Below are 10,948 nucleotides of genomic sequence, written 5' to 3'. Positions count from 1 at the left end.
AAAATCACATTTTCTTTACCCATTCATCTGTTGATGGACATTTAGTTTCTTTCCATAGTTTGGCCATTGTGGACATTGCTGCTATAAACATTTGGGTGCACATGCCCTTTCAGATCACTACATTTGTATCTTTAAGGTAAATACCCTGTAGTGTGATTGCTGGGTCATAGGGTACCTCTATTTTCAACTTTTTGAGGAGCCCCCATGCTGTTTTCCAGAGTGGCTGCACCAGCTTGCATTCCCATCAACAGTATAGGAAGATTCCCTTTCCCCTCATCCTTGCCAACATCTGTCATTTTGACTTGTTAAATTTAGCCATTCTGACTGGTATGAGGTGGTATCTTATTGTGGTTTTGATTGGCATTTCCCTGAGCCAAGTGATGTGGAGCACATTTTCATGTGTCTGTTGGCCATCTGGATGTCTTCTTCATAGAGGTATCTGTTCATGTTTTCTGCCCATTTCTTGATTGGATTACTTGTTCTTTGGGTGTTGAGTTTGATAGGTTCCTTATAGATTTGGGATACTAGCCCTTTATCTGATATGTCATTTGTGAATATCTTCTCCCATTCTGTCAGTTGTCTTTTGGTTTTGTTGACTGTTTCCTTTGCTACACAAAAGCTTTGCTCTTGATGAAGTCCCAATAGTTCATTTTTGCCCTTGCTTCCCTTGCCTTTGGTGATGTTCCTAGGAAGAAGTTGCTGCAGCTGAGGTCAAAAAGGTTGCTGCCTGTGTTCTTCTCAAGGATTTTTGATGGATTCCTTTCTCACGTTGAAATCCTTCATCCATTTTGAGTTTATTTTCGTGTGTGGTGTAAGGAAATGGTCCAGTTTCATTCTTCTTCTTGTGGCTGTCCAATTATCCCAACACCATTTGTTGAAGAGACTGTCCTTTTTCATTTGGACATTCTTTCCTGCTTTGTTGAAGATTAGTTGACCATAGAGTTGAGGGTTTATTTCTGGGCTCTCTATTCTGTTCCACTGATCTATGTGTCTGTTTTTGTGCCAATACCATACTGTCTTGATGATTACATCTTTGTAATAGTGCTTGAAGTCTGGAATTGTGATACCAACTTTGGCTTTCTTTTTCAACATTCCTTTGGTTATCCAGGGTAATTTCTGGTTCCATATAAATTTTAGGATTATTTATTCTATTTCTTCAAGAAAAATTGATGGTATTTTGATAGGGATTGCTTTAGGTAGCATAAACATTTTCACAATATTTGTTCTTCCAGTCCATGAGCATGGGATTTTTTTTTCCATTTCTTTGTGTCTTCCTCAATTTCTTTCACGAGTACTTTATAGTTTTCTGAGTACAGAATCTTTGCCTCTTTGGTTAGGTTTATTCCTAGGTATCTTATAGTTTTTGGTGCAATTGTAAATGGGATTGACTCCTTAATTTCTCTTTCTTTTGTCTTGCTGTTGGTGTATAGAAGTGCAACTTATTTCTGTGGATTGATTTTATATCCTGACACTTTACTGAAATCCTGTACGAGTTCTAACAGTTTTTGAGTGGAATCTTTGGGTTTTCCACATAAAGTATCATAATATCAGCAAAGAATAAGAGTTTGACTTCTTCTTTACTGATTTGGGTGCTTTCTATTTCTTTTTGTTGCCTGATTGCTGAGGCTAGGACTTCTAGTACAGTGTTGAATAGCAGTGGTGATAATGGACATCCCTGCCATGTTCCTAACCTTAGGGGAAAAGCTATCAGTTTTTCCCCATTGAGAATGATATTCACTGTGGATTTTTCATAGATGGCTTTGATGGTATTGAGGTACGTACCCTCTATCCCTACACTTTGAAGAGTTTTGATCAAGAAGGGATGCTGTACTTTGCCAAATGCATTTTAAGTATCTTTAAGAGTATCATATGGTTCTTGTTCTTTCTTTTATTAATGTATTATATCACAATGATTGATTTGCAGATGTTGAGCCAAACTTGCAGCCCAAGAGTAAATCCTACTTGGTCCTGGTGAATAATCCTTTTAATGTACTGTTGGATCCTATTGGCTAGTATTTTGGTGAGAATTTTTGCATCTGTGCTCATCAAGTATATTGGTCTGTAATTCTCCTTTTTGATGGGGTCTTTGTGTGGTTTTGGGATCAAAATAATGCTGGCCTCATGCAATGAGTTTGGAAGTTTTCCCTCCATTTCTATTTTTTTGTAACAGTTTTGGGAGAATAGGTATTGATTCTTCTTTTTTTTTTTTTTGTATTTTTCTGGTATTTATTTATTTACTTATTATTATTATTATTATTATTATTATTTTACTTATTTAGTTGACAGGCAGAGATCACAAGTAGGCAGAGAGGCAGGCAGAGTGAGAGGAAGGGAAGCAGGCTCCCCGCTGAGCAGAGAGCCCAATGCAGGGCTCGATCCCAGGACCCTGAGATCATGACCTGAGCTGAAGGCAGAGGCTTTAACCCATTGAGCCACCCAGGCACCCTGGTATTTATTCTTCTTTAAATGTTTGATAGAATTCCTCTGGGAAGCCATCTGGCCCTGGGCTCTTGTTTTTTGGGAGATTTTTGATGACTGCATCAATCTCCTTACTGGTTATGAGTCTGTTCAGGTTTTCTATTTCTTCCCAGTTCAGTTTTGGCAGTTTATATGTCTCTAGGAAGGCATCCATTTCTTCCAGATTGCCTAATTTGCTAGTGTACTGTTGCTCATAATATGTTCTTATAATTGTTTGCATTTCTTTGGTGTTGGTTGTGACCTCTCCTCTATCATTCATGATTTTATTAATTTGGGTTCTTTCTCTCTCTCTTTCTCTCTCTCTCTTTTAATACATCTGGCCAGGGGTTTATCAATCTTATTAATTCTTTCAAAGAACCAGCTCCTAGTTTCATTGATTGGTTCCACTGTTCTTTTGGTTTCTATTTCATTGATTTCTGCTCCGATCATTATTATTTCTCTTCTGCTGGGTTTAGGCTTTCTTTGCTGTTATTTCTTTAGCTCCTTTAGGTGTAGGGTTAGGTTATGTTCTTGAGACCTTTCTCATTTCTTAAGGAGGGCTTGTATTGCTATATATTTTCCTCTCAGAACCACCTTTGCTGTGTCCCAAATATTTTATAGAGTTGTGTTTTCATTTTCATTTGTTTCCATGATTCTTTAAAAATTCTTCTTTAATTTCCTGGTGGATCCATTCATGCTTTAGTTGGATGCTCTTTAGCCTCCATGTATTTGAGTTCTTTCCAACTTTCCTCTTATGATTGAGTTCTAGTTTCAGAGCATTGTGGTCTGAAAATATGCAGGGAATGATCCCAATTTTTTGGTACTGGTGAAGATCTGATTTGTGACCCAGGACATTATCTATTCTGGATAATGTTCCATGTGCACTAGAGAAGAATGTGTATTCTGTTGCTTTGGGATGCAATGTTCTGAATATATCTGTGATGTTCATCTGGTCAAGTGTGTCATTTAAAGCCTTTACTTCCTGGTTGATCTTTTGCTTAGTTGGTCCATCCATTTCAGTGAGGGGGGGTGTTAAAGTCCCCTACTATTATTGTATTATTGTCGATGTGTTTCCTTGATTTTGTTATTAATGGTTTATATAATTCCTTTATCCCATGTTAGGGGCATAGATATTTAAAATTGTTAGATCTTCTTGTTGGAAAGACCCTTTAAGTATGGTATAGTGTCCTTCCTAATCTCTTATTATAGTCTTTGGCTTGAAATCTAATTTATATGATATAAGGATTGCCACTCCAGCTTTCTTTTGATGTCCATTGACATAGTATATGGTTTACCACCCCCTCACTTTAAATCTGGACCTGTCTTTGGTTCTAAAATTAGTTTCTTGTAGACAGCATATCCATGGGTCTTTTTTTATTTTATTTATTTATTTATTTATTTATTTATTTATTTATTTTTATCTATTTTGATACCCTGTGTCTTTTTGTTGGGGTGTTTAGCCCATTTACATTCAGGGTAACTATTGAAGTTATGAATTTAATGCCATTGTATTGCCTGTAAAGGGAGTGTTACTGTATATTGTCTCTGTTCCTTTCTGGTCTACTGCTTTTAGGCTCTTCCCCTGCTTAGAGTACCCCTTTCAATATTTCCTGTAGGGCTGGTTGGGTGTTTGTAGATTCTTTTATTTATTTATTTATTTTTTCCTGGAAGCTTTTTATCTATCCTTCTATTTTCAATGACAGTCTAGCTGGATATAGTATTCTTGGCTGCATATTTTTCTTGTTTAGTGATCTGAATATAACATGCCAGTCCTTTCTGGTCAGCCAGGTCTCTGTGGATAAGTCTGCTGCCAATCTAATATTTCTACAATTGTATGTTACAGACCTCTTATCCCAAGTTGCATTCAGCATTTTCTCTTTATCACTAAGATTTGTAAGCTTTACTATTAGATGATGGGGTGGGGACCATTTTTATTGATTTTGAGAGGGGTTCTCTATTTCACCTGGATGTTGATGTTTGTTCCCTTTGCCATGTTAGGGAAATTCCCTATTATAATTTACTCCAATACCCCTTCTGCCCCTCTCTTTCTTTCTACTTCTTCTGGGATCTCAATTATTCTAATATTGTATTGTCTTGTGGTATCACTTATCTCTCAAAATCTTCCTTTGTGGTCCAGTAGTTGTTTGTCTCTCTTTTGCTCAACTTCTTTATTCTCTATCGTTTGGTGTTCTATATCACTATTCTCTTTTTTGCCTTATTTATCCTAGCAGTAAAAGCCTCTATTTTTGGTTGCACCTCAGTAATAGCTTTTTTTTATTTCAACTTGGTTACATTTTAGTTCTTTCATCTCTCCAGAAATGGATTTTGTTTCTCTTTCATGTTAATTTTCCATGTTTTTTTTTTTTTTTAGTCCAGCTACCACCTTGATAATAGTCATTCTGAACTCTATTTCTGACATATTACTAATGTCCCTAATAATTAGGTTCCTAGACATTGGTACTACCTCTTGTTTTTTTGTTTTTTTTTTTGTTTTTTTTGTTTGTTTTTTTTTTGTGGTGAGTTTTTCCACCTTGTCATTTTATCCAGATAAGAATAGATGAATGAGAGAACAAAATACTAACAGGGTCAAAGTATTCAGAGAAATGTACACTAACCAAATTAGAAGAGACTTGAAACCAGGGGGAGAAGAAAGGGAGAAAAAATGAAATTTTATATATATATATATATATATATATATATATATATATATTAGACTGGTGAATAGAACAGAGCCACCCACTTGATTTTGGTTGTATTCTGGTCTCTTAGAAGAAACTACCTCCCAAAATTTTAAAGAAAGAAAAACATATATACAAAAATAATGGTAAACATGATGAAGGGATGGAATATGACTGTAGATATGCAAATCAAGACAAATTCTAAGAAAGGAATCGATAAGATAAGAAGTTGATTGGAAAAAGAAAAATAAAAAGAGGAGAGAATGTGATCAGGCTGGAGACTAAAACAAAGCCATGAACTAGATATAGGGTATATTTTGATCTATTGGAAGAAATTGGATCTCAAAATTTTAAAGGAAAAAAAAAACTATATGTATACAAAAAATAAGGTTAAGTACAATGAAGTGATAAAATATGACTATAACAATGAAAATTTTTAAAGATTTTTTTAAAAGGTATTGATAAGATAAAATAGTTAAAAATGTTAAAGCAGGATAGAGGAAAAGTTAAAAAAGTAGAGTAAGAAAAAATAAAATGTAAAAAAATTAACTTTGAAAGACTAAAGGATCATGGGGAAAAAGCCATGAATTCTATGTGTTGCTTTCCCCTAGCTCTGGAGTTCTGCAGGTCTCATTGATTGGTAAACTTGGTCTTGGCTAGATATTCTTGCTGATCTTCTGGGGGAGGGGCCTTTTGCAGTGATTCACAAATGTCTGCCTGAGGTGGAATTGCATGGCCCTTGCCAGGGGTCACGCTAAGTAATTTGCCCGGGTTCACTCTCGGTAACTTTTATTCCCTGAATGCTTCCTATACAGCTTGGAGGATGGGAATGAGGATGGCAGCCTCCAAATTTCCAGCCTGTAGGAGTTGAGAGCTCTGAGCCCCACTCCTCAGTGCACCCTCAGAGAAAAGCAGTCAATCCCTCCCATCTTCCTGGTCTCAGGCCACACTCTGTGTTCACCCGGCTTGTGACTGAGTGTTTCTATCTCTGGCACACAGCCCGGTTTGGAGTCTCCAAGAGCAGCAGATTCCTGCTGTACACTCCTGTGCTGCTCCTTCCAGAGGAGGAAGGAGGAAGTCTTTCTGGATCTGTCACTTGTGGGGTCCCTGCTCAAAAAGCAGTGGTCTGACTGTGCCTTGGATCATGGTTTAAAGTAAGCCCAAGCTGAGAGCACACTCCTCAGCTCTGTCTCTGCAGTCAGCTTCCCTGCTCTGATACCTGGGATCTCTGCCACATTTAGGCACCCCTAGTCTTTCTGTGACCCCATGGGTCCTGAGATCACACTGTCCCTGCGAGGGCTCCACTCCCTGCTTAGCCTCTAGAGTGACATTCCTCAGTGGAGCAGACTTCTAAAAGTTTTGAATTTGTGCTGCACTGTTCTCTCACTTGCGGGGAAACAGCCCCTCCCCCACACTCTATCTTCCCATCACTTCGGGTTCACTTCTCTGCATGTCATGACTTCTGGAATGTGGTTAGTTTTCTGATCTTAGAACTGCCGCTCTTCTTCTCTCTTATCTCCTGTTGAGTTTGTAGGTGTTCAGAATGGTTTGGTAACTATCTAGCTGAACTCCTGGGACCTGATGATATTTCAGACTCCTACTCTTCTGCCCTCTTGCTTTCTTCCCCACCAATGTTATTTATAAGGAGAAACTACTGTAATGAAAGTAGTTCATTTAGTTAATTTGGGTTTCTGAATGTGTTGACTGTCCACAAGATCGCCCTTGGACTGGATCATACAGTAGAAGGACTCACAGAACTCAGAACTTGTTGTAGTCATGATTACAGTGTATTACCGATAAAGGTTAGAAATCAAAATCAGCAAAGAGAAAGGGTTCATAGACCACAGTCCAAGCAAAACCAGGCTCAAGATTCCAGCTATCCCTTCTCATTGGACTCCTATGAGGAAGCACTTAATTCTCCCAGCAACAATGTGTAAGAACACATGCAAAATGTTGCCAAACTGGGGAGCTCACCCAAGTTTTGGTGTCACAGGTACAGTGCCTGATGACCACCTTAGCTACTCAGACTCCACCTCCTACTCACCATCCCAGGCATTCATGGTCTGTCACACTGGATATACTTATCTATTCATACAACATTGCCCAAGTCTACAGGCAAACCTCTTATAAGGAAGAATATTCCAAAGATTCAGATGTTATTTCCCTGGAGCTGACTGAAGGCCTCTCTTTGGAATATGCAGGTCACTAGCAACCCAGTCCTTCCAATGCTTTTCTGACCAGTGAGCCAAACACTGACAAGGGAGATGGGTGGCATGGCTGGGCTAAACTAATCAGGGCCCACTCCTGGATCTGAGGTGTTTTCCCAAAATTTTTTGTTGAACCAAGGAGAGAGGATGGAATCAGCATCAGGTCTGTTATAAAAGGGAAATTTCCCCACTAGTTAGCACTATATAGCCGAACATGAAAGAGATAGAAATAAAGAAACTAGCTAGGAAAAAATGCCAGTGAAAAAATATGCTAATGAATACAAACAATATTTTCAAATGTCTTAAATACAAACTACTTCCCTATTTGGGGAAAGTAAGTCATAAGTCATTAGCATATTATTTGCCTTTTTTTGTTGTTATTGTTATTCAAGTACTAAGTAAAGTATGAAGGTAGTATATTCATTATATTTAATTTTTAAAGTGAATTGCAATCTTTTTGCTGATGGAGGGCCTTACCTCAATATTGATGGCCACTGACTGATCAAGATGGTGGTTGCTGAAGGTTGAGTGGCTGGGGCAATTTCTTAGAATAAGACAGTAATGAAGGATAATGGATGGACTTGTCCTTTCATGACTGATTTCTTTGTAGCATGCGATGTTGTTTGACAGCATTTTACTTACAGAAGAAGTTCTTTCAAAACTGTCAGTCCCCTTAAATCCTGCCACCACTTTATCAACTAAGTGTGGAATAGTTCAAATTTTTTGTTGTCATTTCAACAATCTTTACAGCATCTTCTCCAGGAGTACAATCCATCTCGAGTCCACTTTTTTTTTCCCCCTCATCCATGAGAAGCAACTCTTCATTCATTAATGTTTTCTCAGAGATTGTAGCAATTTAGTCACAGCTCTTTGGGCTCAGCTTCTAATTCTATTTCTCTTGCTATTTCCACCACATCTGCAGTGACCTCCCCCACTGAATTCTTGAAACTTCCATCGTAAAAACCACAATATCTACAAAGAACAATAAACAAAGTGAAATAGATTTTGACACAAATTATGCCTCTATCCCAAAATACACTGGGGTTTAGGAAAATCCCAGTCATTGAATCTATTTTCCATTAAATACTAGATGTGTGACTTTGGGTAGCTTCCTTAATCTCTCTAGTCCTCAATTTTATCATCTCTAAAATCAAATGATGATCATTATGCTGAAGAATTTGTATAAGCAATAAACAAACAAATACACAAATAGGGATTTGTCAAATAATGTACTTCTTTCTCAAAATTGTGCTCAAGATAACTTGAATTAGTCTTGTTTTAGCACATAGATATTAAGGAAACAATCCTTGAGTAAATTAATGTCAAGGTTAGGTAATGGCTCACATGCCATTAAGCTTTTAGGAGCTGCTATTCACCTACTTCTGTTTTCTTGTGGAAATATAGGTTTCTTTCTTTATTTAATTATATGAAATATATGAGTTATTTATTATGCACAAGAAAGGGTCTAGATTTGAGCTAAAATCCAAAATATTAAATCATTTTTAATATTATCTTTGGGTATTTGCTAAATATGAGTCAGACACATAAATGTCCATCAGCATGCTATCTCACAGCATGTATATTTATTTCTTCCCTCAAGTTAGAGAAGAATGTGGATATTCCCTCCTCCAGACATTTTCTCTTACCTGGGATTTGAGGCCCATGTTTTTCCCTCTCTTCCTTCTCTTCTTTTTTTTTCCTTCCAATTTTATCTCTTCTTGCATGATTCTTCAATTATTTGCACACTACTAACTGCCTTCCTGAACAAGCAAATATTTTCAAGACTCTTTTTTTCAAGATGTTGAAAAATCAAATTTCCTTCTCCAAGCTTTATTTTTTCTAACAACATTACACATTTACAATTCTCAATTTATAGAGGCCTTGAGAAAAATAACCTGAAAAGATCAATCAGAAATCGAAAACCTTTAAAAGTAACAGAGGGAGGAAAAAAAGGAAGAGAGAGAGAGAGAGAGAGGAAGAGGGAGGGAGAGGGAGAGAAAGACAGAGACAGAGAGAGAAGGAAACCAAAAAACAGACTCTTAACTGGAGAGAACAAACTGATGGTTATCAGAGAATAAGGGTGTGGGGGCATGGGTGAAATAAATGATGGGGATTAAGGAGAGAACTTGTGATGAGAATGGGGTGTTGTATGGTAGTGTTGAATCACTATATTGTACACCTGAAATTAATGTAACATTGTATGTTAATTATACTGAAATTAAAGTGAAATAACAGAGAAGCATCAGAGAAAGAATGACATGAAGAATCTCCCTCCTGCCCCACCTCTTGCCAAACATACTGAGACAAACACTGTAGAGGGTGGTCAGCAATATGAAAGACCAAGGAAAGAAAAAAGTATCCAATAAATTTGATAAAGGAGATTTTTTCTATGATTTTTTTCTGATTTTTTGAATTTCACTGAAAGCCTATCTTTTATTTGAATAATATTTATTTTTCTTTATAATTATGTTCTCATTTTAAAGTGATGGCAAACATGTTGATGCAATTCATATCAAAAAATAGAATTTAAAAGAACTAAAATCTAACCAAGTTGAAATCAAAAAAGCTATTAATGAGGTGCAATTAAAAATGGAGGCTCTCACTGCTAGGATAAATGAGGCAGAAGAAAGAATTAGCGATATAGAAGACCAAATGACAGAGAATAAAGAAGCTGAGCAAAAGAGGGACAAACAGCTACTGGACAAAGAGGCGAGAATTTGAGAGATAAGTGACACCATAAGACGAAACAACATTAGAATAATTGGGATTCCAGAAGAAGAAGAAAGAGAGAGGGGAGCAGAAGGTATATTGGAGAGAATTATTGGCGAGAATTTCCACAATATGGCAAAGGGAACAAGCATCAAAATCCAGGAGGTTCAGAGAACACCCCTCAAAATCAATAAGAATAGGTCCACACCCCGTCACCTAATAGTAAAATTTAGAAGTCTGGGTGACAAAGAGAAAATCCTGAAAGCAGCCCGGGAAAAGAAGTCTGTAAGGTACAATGGTAAAAATATTAGATTGGCAGCAGACTAATCCACAGAGACCTGGCAGGCCAGAAAGAGCTGGCATGATATATTCAGAGCACTAAATGAGAAAAACATGCAGCCAAGAATACTATACCCAGCTAGGCTATCACTGAAAATAGAAGGAGAGATTAAAAGCTTCCAGGACAAACAAAGACTGAAAGAATTTGCAAACACCAAACCAGCTCTACAGGAAATATTGAAAGGTGTCCTCTAAGCAAAGAGAGAACCTAAAAGTAGTAGATCAGAAAGGAACAGAAACAATATACAATAACAGTCACCTTACAGGCAATACAATGGCACTAAATTCATATCTCTCAATAGTTACCCTGAATGTTAATGGGCTAAATGCCCCTATCAAAAACACAGGGTATCAGAATGGATAAAAAAACAAAACCCATCTATATGTTACCTACAAGAAACTCATTTTAGAACCGAAGACACCTCCAGATTTAAAGTGAGGGGGTGGAAAATAATTTACCATACACATGGACATCAGAAGAAAGCAGGAGTGGCAATCCTTATATCAGATCAATTAGATTTTAAGCCAAAGACTGTAATAAGAGATGAGGAAGGACAC

Source organism: Enhydra lutris, unplaced genomic scaffold, assembly GCF_002288905.1.
Source record: "Enhydra lutris kenyoni isolate GAN:26980312 unplaced genomic scaffold, ASM228890v2 scaffoldscaffold3, whole genome shotgun sequence".
In the NCBI taxonomy this organism is placed as follows: Eukaryota; Metazoa; Chordata; class Mammalia; order Carnivora; family Mustelidae; genus Enhydra; species Enhydra lutris.
This window is presented reverse-complemented; position numbering follows the sequence as displayed.